At 45.1% G+C, this 16,743-nt stretch overlaps 1 protein-coding gene across 2 annotated transcripts in view; it reads right to left on the bottom strand.

Annotated features, from left to right (window-relative positions):
- The window catches only part of FYN (FYN proto-oncogene, Src family tyrosine kinase), a 204,764-nt gene extending 194,960 nt beyond the window's left edge, over positions 1 to 9,804 (bottom strand). The window contains exon 1 of one of the 2 annotated variants that reach the window (XM_046675113.1): positions 9,417 to 9,804. The gene's annotated coding sequence lies outside the window, so the exon portion shown is untranslated. The remainder of the gene's footprint in view (positions 1 to 9,416) is intronic. The other variant, XM_046675110.1, reaches the window with a different exon arrangement.
- Positions 9,805 to 16,743: the final 6,939 nt, after the last annotated feature.

Raw genomic sequence — 16,743 nt, 5'->3', positions numbered from 1 at the left:
ACCTGTTGGTGTTTATTTGCCTTTTCAGTAGAATTTAAATTGGGCAGGATTTCACAGAAATACAGATTCAGTAACTTTTTCTGGGGATTAAAGGAAGAAAGGAATTGGGAAAAGCGCCCTGGGCTTTGTTGTGGGAAAGGCGATCTGGCTCCTTTTTAATTTTCCATTAAAGCCCTACTTTTCAGTATAAAGCAGATGGAATCCATATACAACTCCATGAAAAGCCTACTATTTTTGGGTACCTCAAAAAATGGAAGCTCTGAAGAAAATGAAAGTGTTTGAATTCATCAGATAAAATCCCACCAGCACATTCAAAAGGAGCAGGTACCTAGAAATCTTAAAAAGACAAGGTAAGAGGTCTCTCTGTGACGGATGTCTGATCCCCAGCCTCCCCTGGGCTGTGCTCCCCCTCGCTCTGACTGACTGACGATTTTCTACCACTTCCCGGCCTGCTCTCACTGCTATGGCTGAGACTCACTATGTTTCTTCATTCCTTGTCTTTTGGAAGCTGCCTCCCTGATGGGCCCATCCTCTCTGCCATTCTCATATACAGAAAAGATTTCAGTGTTCAACCCTGCCCACCCCATACCTACCGAGTCAGAACAGGGCCTGGGAATACGCATTCTATAAGATCCTCAGAGGATATTCAGGCAACTGTGGCCCTAAACTCTTTCCTTATCATGAGATAAGACCTGGCTCAATATATTCTGTTTGTTGCTCTGTCAGGGTGGATGGAGGAACAAGAGGGCTGATGTTTACTGTGCATGGACTGTGCGGTACTGGGCTAGGAGGTGGTGGACCTGTCTCCACCCTCACCCTCTACAGTCTTGTTTGAGAGACGGAACACATTTAGTGTTAAGAGCATAGATTCTGGAGCCAGACTGACCACTTGGGTTCAGATCCCGGCTCTGCTTACTAGCTATGTGACCCTGACAAAACCATTTAACGTCTATACCTCAGTTTCCCTACCTATTAAATGGGAATAATAATGACAGCACCTCATGGAATAGGGCTGGATGTTGTGCTGGCAAATCAACCATGAATAAGATACAGATACTTCCAAAGAGCTCACAAGGCTGTGAAAAAGACCAGTATCTGCCCGCTCTCCCACCCAGCTGACTCCACTTTGCTTTATAAGTGAGGCTGTGATAAAGGATGATGATGAGGCGGTGACCAAGTGCCATGAAAGCCCAGAGACAGGACCAAAGGAGGGTGGGGGTGGGGGTCTTGCCAGAAGGTAAGTGTTGAGTGGAGCCATCAGAAAGAGTGAGGTTGGGGCTAAAGGCGCCTTTGCATCCCCCAACACTTAACACAGCAGTAAGCGCAAAGCAAAGGCCGGGAGGGCGAGCAGGCAGGGAATGAGGAACCACAGTTTGGGAGCAAAAGCAGGCAGGAGTTTAGGAGCCAGACAGACCCGGCTTCTCTAGTAATTAGGGGTGTGACAATGGGTAAGTTACTTTACCTTTCTGAGTCTCAGTCTTCCCACTTGACCAATGGGAATAATGCTACCTGCCTCACAGAGTCGTTAAGATTAGGTAAATTACCGTATGTAAAGCACTTAACAAGGCCTCTGAGGTGCAATAAAAATGGGAGGTTTTATTATTTTTATGGTGTGTTTAGGGAGCGCTGAGTAGCCGGGGTGTGTGCTCTGTGCTTTTTTATGCTAATAGAGAGGGGACTACAAGGCCAGAAATCAGGAGCCCTCAGAAAAAGCCTTCTGAACTGAAATAAGCAATGGGCTAAGACTTTCCCATACTGTATGTTTTTTTCCCCAAAACTTACAGTTAATAGGTGCTCAATACATATTTGCCCAAACCAACCGGGTGCTGCTTGAGGTCACAGGTCTACAAGGGCAGAACATGTGATGATCTCTGCTTCCTCAGAATACTCAGGAAGAGCACCTGAAGTCCCCTCACACCCGGCGCCAGGCACAAGACGGGTGGTTCTGGAAGCAGGCTGAAACGAATGGGAAAGGCTGCCATGCAAATATTACAACAACTCAGAGCCTTACAAATGTTGTTAAAGTTTCATGAGTCAGTAGGCATTATCTTTTCTTCCCACGTTTTTATTAGACCATAAATCCAGTTCAATTTATATCCTTCTAGGATTACTGTGCTCTAATCAAGTCCAGAGTGCCACTTATCCCTAAGTTGTCTGCCCTGCATGTCACCCAAGTCCATTTGGATAACACTGTTCGGGCTACTCACGTGTTGTAGTAGCTAAAAATTAGATTTGCTCAACTAGAAACACTAACAAAAAACAAAAACAAAAAAAAGATTGTATTTCTCTAAATAACCCAAATCATCTTTTTTTCATAGGAACCAAATGCATGAAAAGTCATAATACATGAGTTTTTTTCTTACTCCATAGTTTATTCTACCTTCAGAAAGTCACGATGACCTTCTGGAGTCAAACTCAAGGGATTTTCATTGTAAATAGGTTAAAATTCTGATTATCTGACTAAAACAAAGAAACCCTTTTACAGGGCTAACCTCAGAGTGCTTTTATGTTTTCTATTCTCCAGAATAAAAAAGATTCTGCATTTCTTAAGACTCACTAAAAGTGCCATTTTCAATCATACTATATAAACAGATTTCCCATCTTTTCCAATAACTCTTGATTCAGAACTGACAGTCACCCAAACCCCTTTCAAAAGTATTCAAAATTTTCCTTTATGCACGCAATACATTTTTATCCTCTCTTCCCTAAGGGATGCATACATTATATGTATGTATGTTATATGCATATGTATCTATAGGTACATGTGTTTGTGTGTGTGTATATTATACGTGTGTGTATATGTATATACACACACATATGCTTTAACAATAGCAGCAGACACCTACACAGCTTTTCCTGTGTGGGGTACTATTCTGAGAGTTTTATATTTATTAACTCATGGACTCCTCATAACAAACCTTTGAGGTAGGAACTATTATCTCCATTTTAAAGGCGAAGAAAGGGAGGCACAGAGAGATTAGGTAACTTGGCCCAGCTCGCACAGCTGGGAGGGGTCAAACCAGGACCACAGCCTGAATCTGCTCTTGACCAAATTCCTCACCTGGGCTGGAAGGCCTGAAACCTGGCTTTAAGTGGTGACTTTGCCACCTTCGACAAGTCACTTAGCCTCCCTGGCCTTATTTTTCATCATAAGTAAAATGAAGACATTGGACTACACGCTCTCGAAGTCTCTTCTGGCTGTATGTTCTTCGGGTTTTAGACATGTCTTGATCTTGGTCTGGAGAGCAGTGTTGTAGACTTCCACCTTCCACTCCCCTGACACTGCTCGGGCAGGGCTCAGATATCTCTGGGGCTAAATCCAACCGCACTTTTCGTTCCTAGTCTTGCTTAACCTCTGGGGCATACCCCTCCCCTCCTGGGGATCAAGGATCCTCTCTCCCCAGGGCCCACCCAATGCTCTGGCTGCTCCTCTCCCATTCAGGGCCTGGGCTCCCCTTCCTCCTCTGCGCCCGGGCTCTTCCTCAGCCCTGTCTGTTCTTCCTGCTCTACACACTGTCATAGTGATACTGCCATACCCACAGCTTCAAGTATTTTGTAATTAGCTGCTAACAGATTCATATTTGAGTCCTACTCCTCACTCCAGACCCATCTATCCAACTGCCTATGAAACAACTCAACCTGAAAGTCCAAGGTGTCCATGACAAAGTCATCACTTTGCGCACCAGCCCCTGCTTGTCTTACTGTATTGCTGGTCTACATGCTTCTCTCCACCTAATTTTCCAAGGACCCTGCTTCTGCCCCCTCCAAATACTGTCTCACCCTCTCTTATTCTGTCTCTTTCGCTCCATCCCCCCTTCCATTCCTCCCATTCTGACCCTCATCTCTTGCTCATTGGAGTCTCCATAACTACCTTCCCCAGCATCAGTCTTGACCACTTCTTGTCAACAGTCCCCAGTGTGGCCAGATGATCTTCATAAAATACGAATCAGATCAAAGCAGCATCTCCACTTACAACTCTTAAATGGCACTCCTGACAAAATACTTAGAAGAACATTTTCAATCTTTCCTCCAGCCCCATTTTCTCTCTCTGTCCATCTCTCTACCACCTCCAACCACCCTGAACTACATGCAGTTTCCCAAAAGGTCTGTGCATTGGCTTTCTCACCTGCTCCTTCTGGGGCAATGACCTTCCCACAACACTCAACTAGCCAAGTCCTACTCTTCACCTCTGGCCTTCTCTGCCTGGCTCCCCACTTTCCCACTCTTGCGGAGTTCATGCTCCCTTCTGTATGCTCCCTTGCTCCTGTGAGAACCCCTAGAACCACAGCATTTATCACCGTGGGCAGAGACGTCCTTGTGCAGGTAAGTTCCTTGGGGCAGGATCACACCTCTTTGTATCTGAAGCACCTAGTTCAATGTCTGGCAAATGGCAGATACAATGAGGAGTGCTGCAGAATGAGTAAATATGTAGCACAAATCACAAACTCTTAGAGACTTATCTGGACCACAGAAGGACCCAACTTAAAGAATCACACAGAGTAAAAGTATTTCCAGCCCAACATGCCTTGCTTTGCCATTTCTAAATTTAATTTAATTTTTTCTCTCCTAGGTGAGCAATAGATGAGGGTCTAAACGGAAGGAATGAAGGTAGAATGGACATTTTATTTTTTATTTAAAGTTCTATTTCTCAACAACTAGCAGTATCAATTACCAAAGCACTACACCCCTCCCCCCCGCACCCCCCACCCAGTTTATGTAATGTAACACATTTTAACTAACATCATCATTATATCCATATGTAGTAATTTGCATATTGCCTAGTGGCTAAGAGCAAAGCTTTGAAACAAAACTAATCAGGCCTGAATCCTGACTCTACCATTTACTAGTGATATGATCTTGAGTTAGTTACTTGACCTCCCTTGCTTCAATTTCCCATCTGTAAAATGGGAATTATAATCTACTTCATCGCATTATTGTTAAGATTATAGCTTAAACAGTGCTTGACACACAGTAAATAATCAACAACAGTCAGCTATTCTTGGGGCCAGTCTTGTAGCATAGTGGTTGAGTTCAACACTCCGCTTCAGCGGCCTGGAGTTCACGGGTTTGCATTCCCAGTGCAGACCTACACACTGTTCATCAAGCCATGCTGTGGTGGCATCCTGCATACAAAATAGAGGAAGACTAATATGGATGTTAGTTCAGGGACAATCTTCCTCAAGCAAAAAGAGGAAGACTGGCAATAGATGTTAGCTCAGGGCCGATCTTCCTCACCAAAATAATATTTTAAAAAGTTAGCTATTATTTATTATTTTTATCTCCTCTAGTAGGCTGCAAGCTCCTACAGAACAAGGACAGCAGAAGTATTCATTCTCATGACCCTATCTCCCAGTGCCTTGCACACAAGAACATACTGGGCTAACGTTTGCAGAACAGATGAATATAATGAACTGTTTATAGCAAAAATATGTATATTAAATATGATGACTAGTGCGGACAGAATACTCCAATAATTTGGAGGGCTGTGGAGGACAGGGATCATCCAGAACACTAGCAGTTCGCCCTGTTCCTGAATGTCTGCAAGATCATTTAACCTTGATGGAACACCCAGGGCTCACAGTCACCAAGTCAGGGCAGCTGTGTGGATGGACAGGACCCAGGCCAGACTGAAGAGCTGGGCAGGCTGAGGCATCCTTCCTCTAGCATGGCCTGGGGCAAGAAGTTTCTCCTCTGGAGTCTGCTTAATTTCTTCTTCCAATTTGCAGAAGGTAGGACTGTGATTTCTAAGGACCCTCCTAGTCACTATAGCAGTCTATAGAATCAGAAGATAAAAAAACAGGCCAAGAGAGGGCTGGCCCCAGGGCCCAGTGGTTGGGTTTGCATGCTCTGCTTCTGCAGCCAGGGGTTTCACTGGTTCGGATCCAGGGCGTGGACATGGCACCGCTCACTGGGCCATGCTGAGGCGGCGTCCCACATGTCACAACTAGAAGGATCCACAACTAAAATATACAGCTATGTACTGGGGGGCTTTGGAGAGCAGAAGCAAAAAAAAATCTAAAACCAAAACAGGCCAAGAAAGGTACTGCTGGAGTAAAAGAATGATACCAAAGGTACCAGAGGAGGCATCAGCTCACTGTATTACAAGGGGATCACTGAGTGGGAACTGGCCACCTGACCCAACAAAAAGCAAGGCTTTTTGAAACATGTTTTAAATGAAAGGACCTGAACCTATAAAATCAAAAGAACAAATGCAATAATGGGTGTAGGCTCTAGGTTTCCATTTAATTTAATTCTCATCAGCCTGCAAACTCCTTGGGGGCAAGGACTCTGCCTTGTTGAGTGGCATCATACGGCAAAGCCGCTGGCCAAAAATACGTTTCCTCTTGATCTTTTTTCTGGTCACATGGCTACACTCTATTCCCCAGGTTCCCTTGAAGTTAAATGTGGCCCTGTAACTAGCCCTCATGTAAAGGATGTAAGTGGAAGTGATGGGTGTCATTTCCAGGCATTTAAAATGTGGGTGCACTCCCTCAACTCCCTCTTTTGTCCTTCTGCCAGCTGAAAGCAGGTTACAATGTTGTGTTATGGGATGGTGGTGCATGGGGCCTGGAATCACTGCGTGGAGGAAAGCCACCCACTGACCAGAAATATCCATTTTGGACTATGACATGAGGAGTAATAACCATCTATTGCTTTTGAGCCATTATATTTTTGCAAGCCTATTTGTTATAGCTTCTAACACTAGCCTCATTAATCCAGGTGCCTAGCACATACCAAGGACCTAATTCACATTTGTTGAAACAAGATAAATAAGACCAGACTCCTCCTCTCAACGTGCTGACCAACGAACGACGGAAACAGACAGATGCCAAACACAATGCATGCTGCTGAAGGTGGAAAACAAAGTCAGAGGCATGGTGACTTGTTTGGAGGGGAAAGGCTGGAGAAAGCATCCCAGAGAAGACTTTTGGGCTGGGCCCTAAAGGTTAAGTAGAAGCCAAGCAAATCAGATGGGGTTGGAGATTCCAGACCCAAAGAAAGCATAGGGTAAAGGTACAGAAAGTGGAGTGAGCATTTGTTCACATTGGACCTTATCATTAAATCTCTTTAACTTGGTCAACAGACTGTACAGTGCACTGACTTTCCTTTCCAGGTCTGGCATCAAACAAACAAAACTTGGTTTTTACAGCACACTCATTAACCCTATTGCTTTTTATTTTTTTTTAGGAAGATTAGCCCTGAGCTAACATCCGCGCCCATCTTCCTCCACTTTATATGTGGGACCCCTGCCACAGCATGGCTTAATAAGCGGTGCGTAGATCCGCACCTGGGATCCCAACCAGCAAACCCAAGGCCACTGAAGTGGAATGTGCAAACTTAACCACAACGCCACAGGGCCGGCCCCCCTACTGCTGTTTTAATATAAAAAGTTCCACGATGAATGTCCTTAGAAAGGGCAGAAGTGAATGTTTAATGAATCGTAACAACTCTTTTCTAATAAAGTTCTTGAAGAACGAACGAGATGGTTCTATTACTATTTATAATAATCAGGGAGCCATGCTCTTAGGAATCAATGAGTTCAACCTAAGGTTTAACATTATCGATTAAGCATCTAATAGTCCCTGGCTTACAAAATGGAACATGAGGCCCCAGATTTACATTAACATTACATTCCTTTAAGAGGAACATCAAGCAGATGGTTTAAGAGTTCAGTCAAAAGATTCTCTACATCCTTTGCTCTTAGCTAAGCGCCTCTAAAACCTGAGATAGTTAACAAACCACTTCCTCCAAAAGTCTGTGAGTCTCTTTATCTGAAAGCAGAGTACCCATGGGGCAGGGACTCGGGAAAAATGCACAAAGGGTGGAAAGTATTGCAGTGGCTTGAGGGTGAGAGGAAGGATGTGGGTGTCTGAAGGCTACCCTGAAGCAGGGAAAAGACTGTCCCCAGTGGTCTTCCAAATACCAATTTAATGATGTATTAGCAAGGTACCCAGGAACTTGTTTTAAACATAAGGGCAAAACAACACCACGGGGCAGACGAGATTTCATTTCAAAAGACTTCAGCATCACTTAGACTTGAGAGAAGCCAGTCAGGCTGCTTCACTCCTATCAAACACCAATTTAATTCGCTGATTCAGAAACAAAATTCTTCAGCCTCCACACCAATTTATCCTACCTCAGCTCTTGGTATCTATCCCCCAAAGGAGAGGGGGTTAAAACCGGGCAGAGGGGGGACTACCTTGAAAGTAAAGCAACTCTTATGATGGCTAGAACGATTTCTCCCTTAAATCTAAGGAATACTGCAGCTGCCAGTCAACACTACCGGTCCGTGAATACAGCAAAACGCCAGCACCTGCCACCCTGCATCTGGGGCCTTTTATTTTTTGGTAAATGTGGCAGGAAAGACTCTCAGAGAGAAGATCAACTGCTTTATCTGAGAGAAAGGGAAGCCGCAGGGAAGAGAAACAAGAAGCATAGCGCCCATCCTTGGGTACTTTGTGTGTCTCCTCTCTATGCACTGAAAGGGCTCTTTGTGTCACACACACACACACACACACACACACCCGGCGAGTCTGTGTGATTTATGGGGGGAGGAGGGGCAAGAAGGGTGATTTTGTTATCTCTCTTCTCAGTGAGTCCCAGCAAATCTCCGTCTGGGCCCAAGCTCGGTGGCCCCTTTCTGGCCCAGTCCCCCCGTCTGTGGCCGCAGAGATAAGAGAGGGAAGGCGACCAAACAAAAACAGTCATCGATCTAGGGAAGTAGAGAGGAAATCCAGCGAGCAGGGAAGGGAAGAGAAAGGAGCCTGAGGGAGCAGAAGAGGTGGGGGGCAGAGGAAGAGGAACGAAGGCTCCAGCACGGGGGACAGGGGAAGGGTGAGTGGGTGGTGGCACAGGAAGAGTGAAGGGGAGGATGGGGGAAGTGCAAGGGAGGTGCCAGAAATAGGCAGGAGGATGCGATGGGGAAGGCGACGGCCGCAGAAGGAGGCGGCCGAGAGGTGGAGGAGTGGGGCAGGCGTGGGGTGGGGTGGGGTGGGGAGGGAAGCAGCACGGGGCATCAATTATTAAGTGATTACATCATCCCTGACATTAAAACAACACACACAGCCCGGGTCCCTGCGGGGGGCCCCGAAAGGAGGGCGGGGGCGGAGTCTGGGCCAGCCTCGCCCCCAAGCCAATTCCCACTCTCACCCCGCGCCCGCTCGCGGCCGAGGAAATGGGCCCCCATGCCTGCGCTACCTTGGGGCCGCACCCCGCAGAGGTGTCCTCCGGCGCGGCCGGCGGAAGACTCCGAGCGGGGCCAGCTCCCCGGCAGCCCCGCGGGGCGCCCCGGAGGCGGCGGCGGCAAAGAGACTGCAGCGCGGGGCCCCGCGGCGGGGGCGGCGCTGCGCTGGGGCCCCGGTGGCTGTCTCCGCAGCATCCTCGCGGCCTCCCGCGGCGCATCCCCGGCCACTTACCTGCGCGGCGCTCAGGCTCCGGAGCCCATTCACATGGTCCTTTCCCCGCCCTCCTCCGGCGCGGCCGAGGCGGCTCCGGTGGCTCCCCGGCGGGCCCGGGAGCCGGTGGGCCTTCCGAGAGCGCCGAAGGGGCGGCGCCGGGTGTCCCCGGCCCGGCGGCCGGATCCCTCCCCGGCGCGGGCGGCGGCCGCCGGGCGGTGCAGCGCAGGCGGCGGCTTTGTGTGCGCCCGGGGAGCCCTCGGTGCGCGGGGTGAAGCGCCGCGCGCCGGAATGGCAGAGGACGCGCGGCTCCGAGGGCAGCCTCGCCTCTGCTACCGCGGCCGGCCGGCGGGCGGGTCTCAGCGGCCTCCGGCTTGCGGCGACCCCTCCTCCTCTGCCGCGGCAGCCCCCTCCCCACCCGCTCGGCTCCTGACAGATGGCGCAACTGCAACGACACGCCGCCGCCGCCGCGGCTGCTCGCAGCTACTCACGCTGATGCTCCAGCCCCTCCAGCCCCAGCGAGGAGCGAGGAGGGGCGGGACGCACCCTAAGAGTGGCAGGCCCCGCTGCCCTATCAACGGGCCCCTCAGGAGCTGTGGGCGTCGACCATTGGTGTCGGGGACGGGGGCGGGGCTGCGATGGGTGGGGCCACCGAGTGGGTCGAGCGTTACTGTGGCAGCGGGCATCCTGGCGCGCGTGCCGAGTAGGGTGTGAGAGGGGATGCGAGGTTGGAGGAGTTGTGTGTTCTTGAGGATTGTGTGGACTTGTGAGGTAGTGGGTTAGGGCGAGGGAAGGAGGAGAGAGTGTGAGCCACAGTTTCTGCTTCGTGGAAGCTTGCAGCTGCCGCTGCAGAAAGGCATCTGCCATTCCCCCAGACCATGGGAACCTGCCTCTAGAAAGGGCTCTCTTGACTTTCTGGTGTCTTTTCACTTGAAGGTGGGAGGAGAAATTGGGAAAGTGTTAGGGTGGTGAAAGGTTTTTCTCTGATCAAACTGAAGACTGCGGAGCAAGGTAGCATGTCATCCCAGAAACCTGGAAAAGCTGAGAACCCTGGAAGTGCACAATTAATATTATTAATAATGAGGAGGAGGAAGAGAAAAAAAGAGGAGGGGGAGGAGAAGAAGGAAATTAGGATTAATTTATATCTCCTGTTTTCGTGGAAACACACACACGTATGCATTTATTTTCAAGCAGAAGTCTGGAGGAACTGTTACTGAAATGGGAGGAAGAGGTTGGAGAGGGCAGCCCGCTGCTAAGGAATCTGCAATCATGGAGATTTGTTTGTATAGGTTTTTCCAAAATCATGTTTAATTGTAGCCATTGGTTGTCTTTGGTTTCTCATGACATTCAACCTTCTCATGTTTTTTCCTTTCGCTGAATCTGAGCTTTTGCTCAGATTTTCCTTAATGAAATAATAGCAGGGTTAGTATACTGTTGAGAGTGCATCAGTCTTTATTTCCTATCCAGCTTTTCTATGGCAGGATGTAACTTCATAAAAAGAAACACTTTGACTTCCTGATTTTCTTTATAGGTAATTCCTGTTTACTGAAAGTTCTGCTTTAAGGCATGCTCAGATTCATTTTCCTTAATGATTTTGGCAAGAACTCCACCCTCCTCCCTCAGCAAGTCTAATATTCTGAGAAATATGAGTTGGCTTCTGCTTCTGTACTCAAAATCTATAATATTACTTTTCCTGCCCACTAATTTTTTTAACTGTAGTTTTAAAAAATCAGTCACTTTTGCTGACTTTTTTCCTTTTGCACATTCTTTTTAAAGTTGCTAACATTAAATAAATGGTCCCCATTTTTATGGATGAGGAAACTGAGGACAAGAGAAGTTAGTAACTAAACTCAAGCTGGTAGTAAAGGGTGGTTACTGTGGTTTTTTTCTCCCTCCTTAAACAAAATGGTAAATGAACCATAGTCCCAAGAAATGGACCCACAACTAAGACTAACTGATTTCCATACAAGAGAATGCCAACTTCATCTAGCCAAGAATTGTTTATCTCAAGCAAAGGGAGTCCTCTTCCTTAGTACTAGCCCCCATAGCTGTGCTAAGTTTATCTGAATTGAGATGGAAAGGCTATTGTCTAGAGCAATGATTCTCAAACCTTAGCATGTATCAGAATTACCAGAAGGAGCTCGTTAAAACACAGATTGGTGGCTCCCAGCCTGAGTGTCTGATTCACTAAGTTTGGGATGGGGCCCAAGACTTTGCACTTCTAACACTTCCCAGGTGATACTAAAGCTGCTGGTCTGGGTACCATACCTTAAGAAGGACTGGTCTAGAACCAGGCTGTCCAGTGTGCTAGCCACTAACCACACATGGCTATTAACTATTTGAAATGTTCTTGAGTATTTGAAATGTGGCTAGCGCAAATTGAGATTTGCTGTAAACGCAAAAGACATTGGATTTCAAAGATTTAGCATGAAAAAAAGAAATGTAAAACATGTAATTAATTGATTATATGTTAAGATGATAATAGTCTGAATGTATTGTGCTAAATAAAATATATTATTAAAGTTAATCACCTATTTCTTTAAATTTTTAATGTAGCTACTAGAGAATTTAAAACAGCATATGTGGCTCACATTATATTTCCATCGGATAGCACTGGTCTAAAGTTGTTTCTGATTCCAGCTACACAGTGCACACTGTTGAGAACACACTTATCCTTTCTGGACATTACTGCTCTCACATATAAAATGGGGAAATAATAACACTGATCTCACACTGCTTGTGTGAAGACTAAATGGACACGGAAGCAGTTTTTGCGTGCCTTCCTCCTTTTCAAAGATAAACTGTCATATACTTGCAGAAAAACTGCTCTTAAGATATAGACCTCCTTGGAATTCCGTGTTAGACTCAATTTGTCTTCCATGAAATCTGAAATAGGTGGGGTAAGGCACCTCATGGTTTATGGTTTCTTCAAAAGGAGTCACTTTTTGGCGTCTGTAACTCTAATAACTTCTTGATCTAATTAGTGGACAAAAAGAAGAGACAATGCAATTAAAATGACAGATTACCTGCTCCCATCAAATCTTCATCCTGTTTTTCTAATTCTTTCCTTGCCTAGCTTTTTATCTGTTGCCCTTCTTAAATGTAGCTTTAAATGGATTTGACCTCCTCAGGAGGGTTTGCTGACAGTCTGAACAAGTGGACAGAGTACTGTGAAAGATTTGGACATTATTCCTTATTTTGATCTGCTGTGCAGGTCTCTACAAGAGACTGTGATTAACGACCCAGGACAATGTGCCTCACCTATCTGAAATAAGTCATATTGTCCTCTACACTCCTCCAATTTTGTTTTGTTTTCTTACAGACAGCTTATATACACCACTTATAATGTAGGCATTGTTCTAGAATTTCTTTTTGATTTGCCTGGTAATGGTTATTTTTATTTTTTCTATTTTTTTTGCCTTAAATTTTCCTATTTCTATCTAGGCTTTCCTTATTTTGTCTCAACTGAATTCCTTATTCTCTTGCCTTTAAAATAACATTTTTCTTATTTTTAATTTTATGAGTTAAAATATTTTCTTGCCTTATTATTGCATTTTAGTTTTAATCTTCTCTTAACTGTCAATTCAATAACCCCACATTTGGCAAAGGTAGGAATCCTTAATATAGAGTTTTTACAAATCAACAAGCAAATAAAGATGAAGACTCCAATTGAAAAATACGCTTAGCGGGACGGCCCTGTGGCCGAGTGGTTAAGTTCGCGTGGTCGGCTTTGGCGGCTCAGGGTTTCACTGGTTCGGATCCTGGGTGCAAACATGGCACTGCTCATCAGGCCATGTTGAGGCGGTGTCCCACATGCCACAAATAGAAGGACCCACAACTAAAACATACAACTATGTAGTAGGGGGATTTGGGGAGAAAAAGCAATAATACAAAAAAAAAAGATTGACAACAGTTGTTAGCTCAGGTGCCAATCTTGGAAGGAAGGAAGGGAGGGAGGGAAGGAGGGAGGAAGGAAAAGAAGAAGGAAAGAAAGAAAGAAAAATACATGTAAAGGAAATACATCCCCAAATGACCTGTAAACATGAAAAGACATTCATCTTGGCTTGTAACAAAAGTAGTGTAAAGATATAGTTTTTTCAACTACCTAGTTGGCCAAAGGCATAAAAGGATGTAGGGAAATGGATACCCACATGCTACTAGAGGGAGTATTAATTAGTATAACACTTCTAGAGGACAATTTAACAACATTTATGAAAAGCCTTTTAAAAAGTATATTCCTTTGACCCACCAATTCTACTTCTGGGAAAGAATGGACCAAGTTTGCAAAGATATACCTATGATGCAAGTACTTGGAACATTGTTTATAACAGTGAAAAATTGAGGAAGGTCCATTAATAAGGGATTTGGCAGATGGGAGCAGAAGCCCTCCAAACCTCCCGGCCCTGGCAGGGAGCCTCTGCTGGACACCAGCTCCATGGCAAGTCTCCTCCAAAAGGGAGGAAAAACAGCAGAGAAGAAGGGGAGGAAGAGAAAAGGGAAAATTAAAGTAGCGAAGAAAGGAAAAAGTTTAAAAAGTTTTATTGTTTCTTCTGGAAAGATTTTCAGAAAAAATTAAGAGAAAAAAGTGAACAACAATTTAGCATGTGTATGTGTATATATATGTATTTATCTTTATACATATATATTCCATTGTTTTTAAACTTTATATGTGTAAATTTTTGTAGAAAGAAAAGTATGCAACTACATACATGAACGTTTTAACGATTTTCTCCAAGTTATCAGATTATAGGTCATCCTTCTTTTTCATCCTTTTCTTAATTTTCTGAAATTTTGCATTGGGAACTTATTATGTGTTAATAGAAGAAACAATAAAAATTTTAAGACTTTTTCTTTTCTTTGCTGGATTATTACCTGGTGTGGTTCAAGTGTCAGGAAATGGAACTTAGTCAACCTTGAGGGCCTAAATGGAAATACTTCTAATTTCATGTACAGTCATGCACTGCATAACAACATTTCAGTCAATGACAAGACTGCACATATGGGGTGGTCCCATAAGATTGGTACCATATAGCCTAAGTGGATAGTAGGCTATACCATCTAGGTTGTTTAAGTTCTCACAAGGATGAAATTGCTGAACGACACATTTATCAGAAGGTATCCCAGTCATTAAGTGACACACGACTATAGTTATCTTCCAACAGATCTCCTACAGGAACCCTTGTGGGAGTCTAACAAGGAGACTCTCTTGTCATAAGATGGCCTGTCCCTTTCTTTTACATCCTAACTAGCTGTACCTCCTACTCTGGCCCTTTCTTACCTACTCACTCTACTCTATTTCCTGGCTCCACTCTAAGCAGTGATGGTGTTGCGACTTGTGTGTGGCTGAGCCACTGGAAAGCCCCACCCTGGTGCAGATACAGGGTCAGAAGCCTTCAGACTCCCCTGTTTGCAAGCATAGGTTGGTTAGGCCTGATCTTCTTTGGGTGAACTGAGCCTGACTTGGGAGTCACCCCTGGGGAGACACTCAAGAGCCACACAGTGAGGCCAGAAGATTCTGTGTGTGTGTGTGTGTGTGAGATCTAGTAGAGTGTGCCTTTGATGATTCAGATATTTTTCTGGTCATAGCCTGTTGTAGTCCTAAAGAAAAAAGATCATGTCTCAGCTTTCTAATTAGTTTAGTGATCTACATCTGTATGAGGCATGGACTTTGTAACATTAATCTTGCCACTTTCAGGAATTCAAATATTCTATCTGTCAGATTGTCAGGGAAAAAATGAACAGAAGGAAGAGAAAATTATTATATCAGTCAAGGTTTTTGGTTGCAAGTATTAGAAACCAACTATGTTTAATTAAAGCAGGAAAGGAATGTGTTAGAAGGAAATCAGGTGGCTTGAGAACCAGGCTCAGAAAATAAGCAGGAACCAAGAATTGCCACGCAGCGAAACACCAGGGCATTCTCTGTTGGCGCCCTCACATTGCCAGGGACTTCTAGCACTACTGGAGGTGGATTCTACGCTGTTTTTTCATCTTCATTTCATTTGCTGAAGATTCAAATTCCTGGGTGGTGGTATCCAATAGGTTGGCCATACTGTCAATAGAGGTCGGAGGTCAGGAGGCAGAAGAAGATAAGGGGTATTTGGCTTTCTTCAGCTTCTGTGGAAAATGATGAGGTCTTGCCCCAACCAACTCAGATGATAGAACTTTTCCCAAAATAGTAACAGAAATGGCATGCTGGGCCAGAATTTTAAAAGATGACAAATGCCCCCTACAATTGTTCGCCAATGTCTCTGTGAACCTCGGTGTTCCATGACTGACTGTCACTACTTATTTAACAGGGACGTCTTCCTTTCCAGTCATGATTCTGTTCCCTGACAAGAGGATGACAGGCTAGGTCCCACATTTATATTCCCCAGTGAGGTACACAATATCTGCTTGAACATAATGTCTCACATGAATGATCTTTTAACTTTCCTTTATTGTACATTTCCCGTGAGAGAGTTAATTGTCTCTGAGAGTGAAGGATTTATGACAGGTCTTACAGGGATGTGAAGCTTCTGAGGAATGGGAAGACAGATAGAATGTCTACCCTTTCTCCTATCCTGAGAGCTAGCATAAGAGGCTCTGTCAGTCTTAGCCTCTTCCTGTTCATTACCATCTTTCATGTAGAAGACATTCTTGGAGTGGCTGCCCAGCTCACAGTGATTTGCACTTTCTGAGAATAGCTCCCCAAACCCAAAGATGGGCTTCTGGAGACCATGTCTATATGAAGTGACTCTTCAACGCCCCAGCCTAGCCACAGCCAAATGATCAGGGGTAGACACTTATCCCATAATGAGCCAAGGATTATTCATTGAGAATTTAAAAACTGCATTAGAGATATACAGACTTGGATGTATTAGCCAGGAAAACCCAACTGTTATAATAAACAATCCCTAAATCTCTGTGGCTTTATATAACAAAGATTTACTTCTCTAGCAAGTCACAGTCCAATTGGGTGTTTGTTGGACAACTTTTCACAAAGCCATTTGGGGACCCAGACCCGCTTCAACCAGAATTTTACTGGACTCTCTTCATACCACTGGGAAACAAGGGAAAAGAGAGAATTGCATGGCAGATTTTAGGAGTCAGACCTAAAAGTGACATATATCTTTTCTGATCGCATTCTATTGGCCAGAAATAGTCACATGGCTACACTTATATGCAAAGGAGCTGGGAAATGTAGTCTAGTGGTATTTCCAGGAAGAAGAGGAAATGGCTTTGGTGAGTATCTAGCCAGTGTGTCACACTGGGAGATGTTAAAACTGAACTGTCCTCTGGGGAGACCACCTGCAAAGTCCTGATGCTAAGGCTCCTTCAGCATTTTGACTTCTTCGCTTCCTCTAACTTG

This window comes from Equus quagga, chromosome 11 (genome assembly GCF_021613505.1).
Source record: "Equus quagga isolate Etosha38 chromosome 11, UCLA_HA_Equagga_1.0, whole genome shotgun sequence".
NCBI classification, from domain to species: Eukaryota; Metazoa; Chordata; class Mammalia; order Perissodactyla; family Equidae; genus Equus; species Equus quagga.
This window is presented reverse-complemented; position numbering and strand designations above follow the sequence as displayed.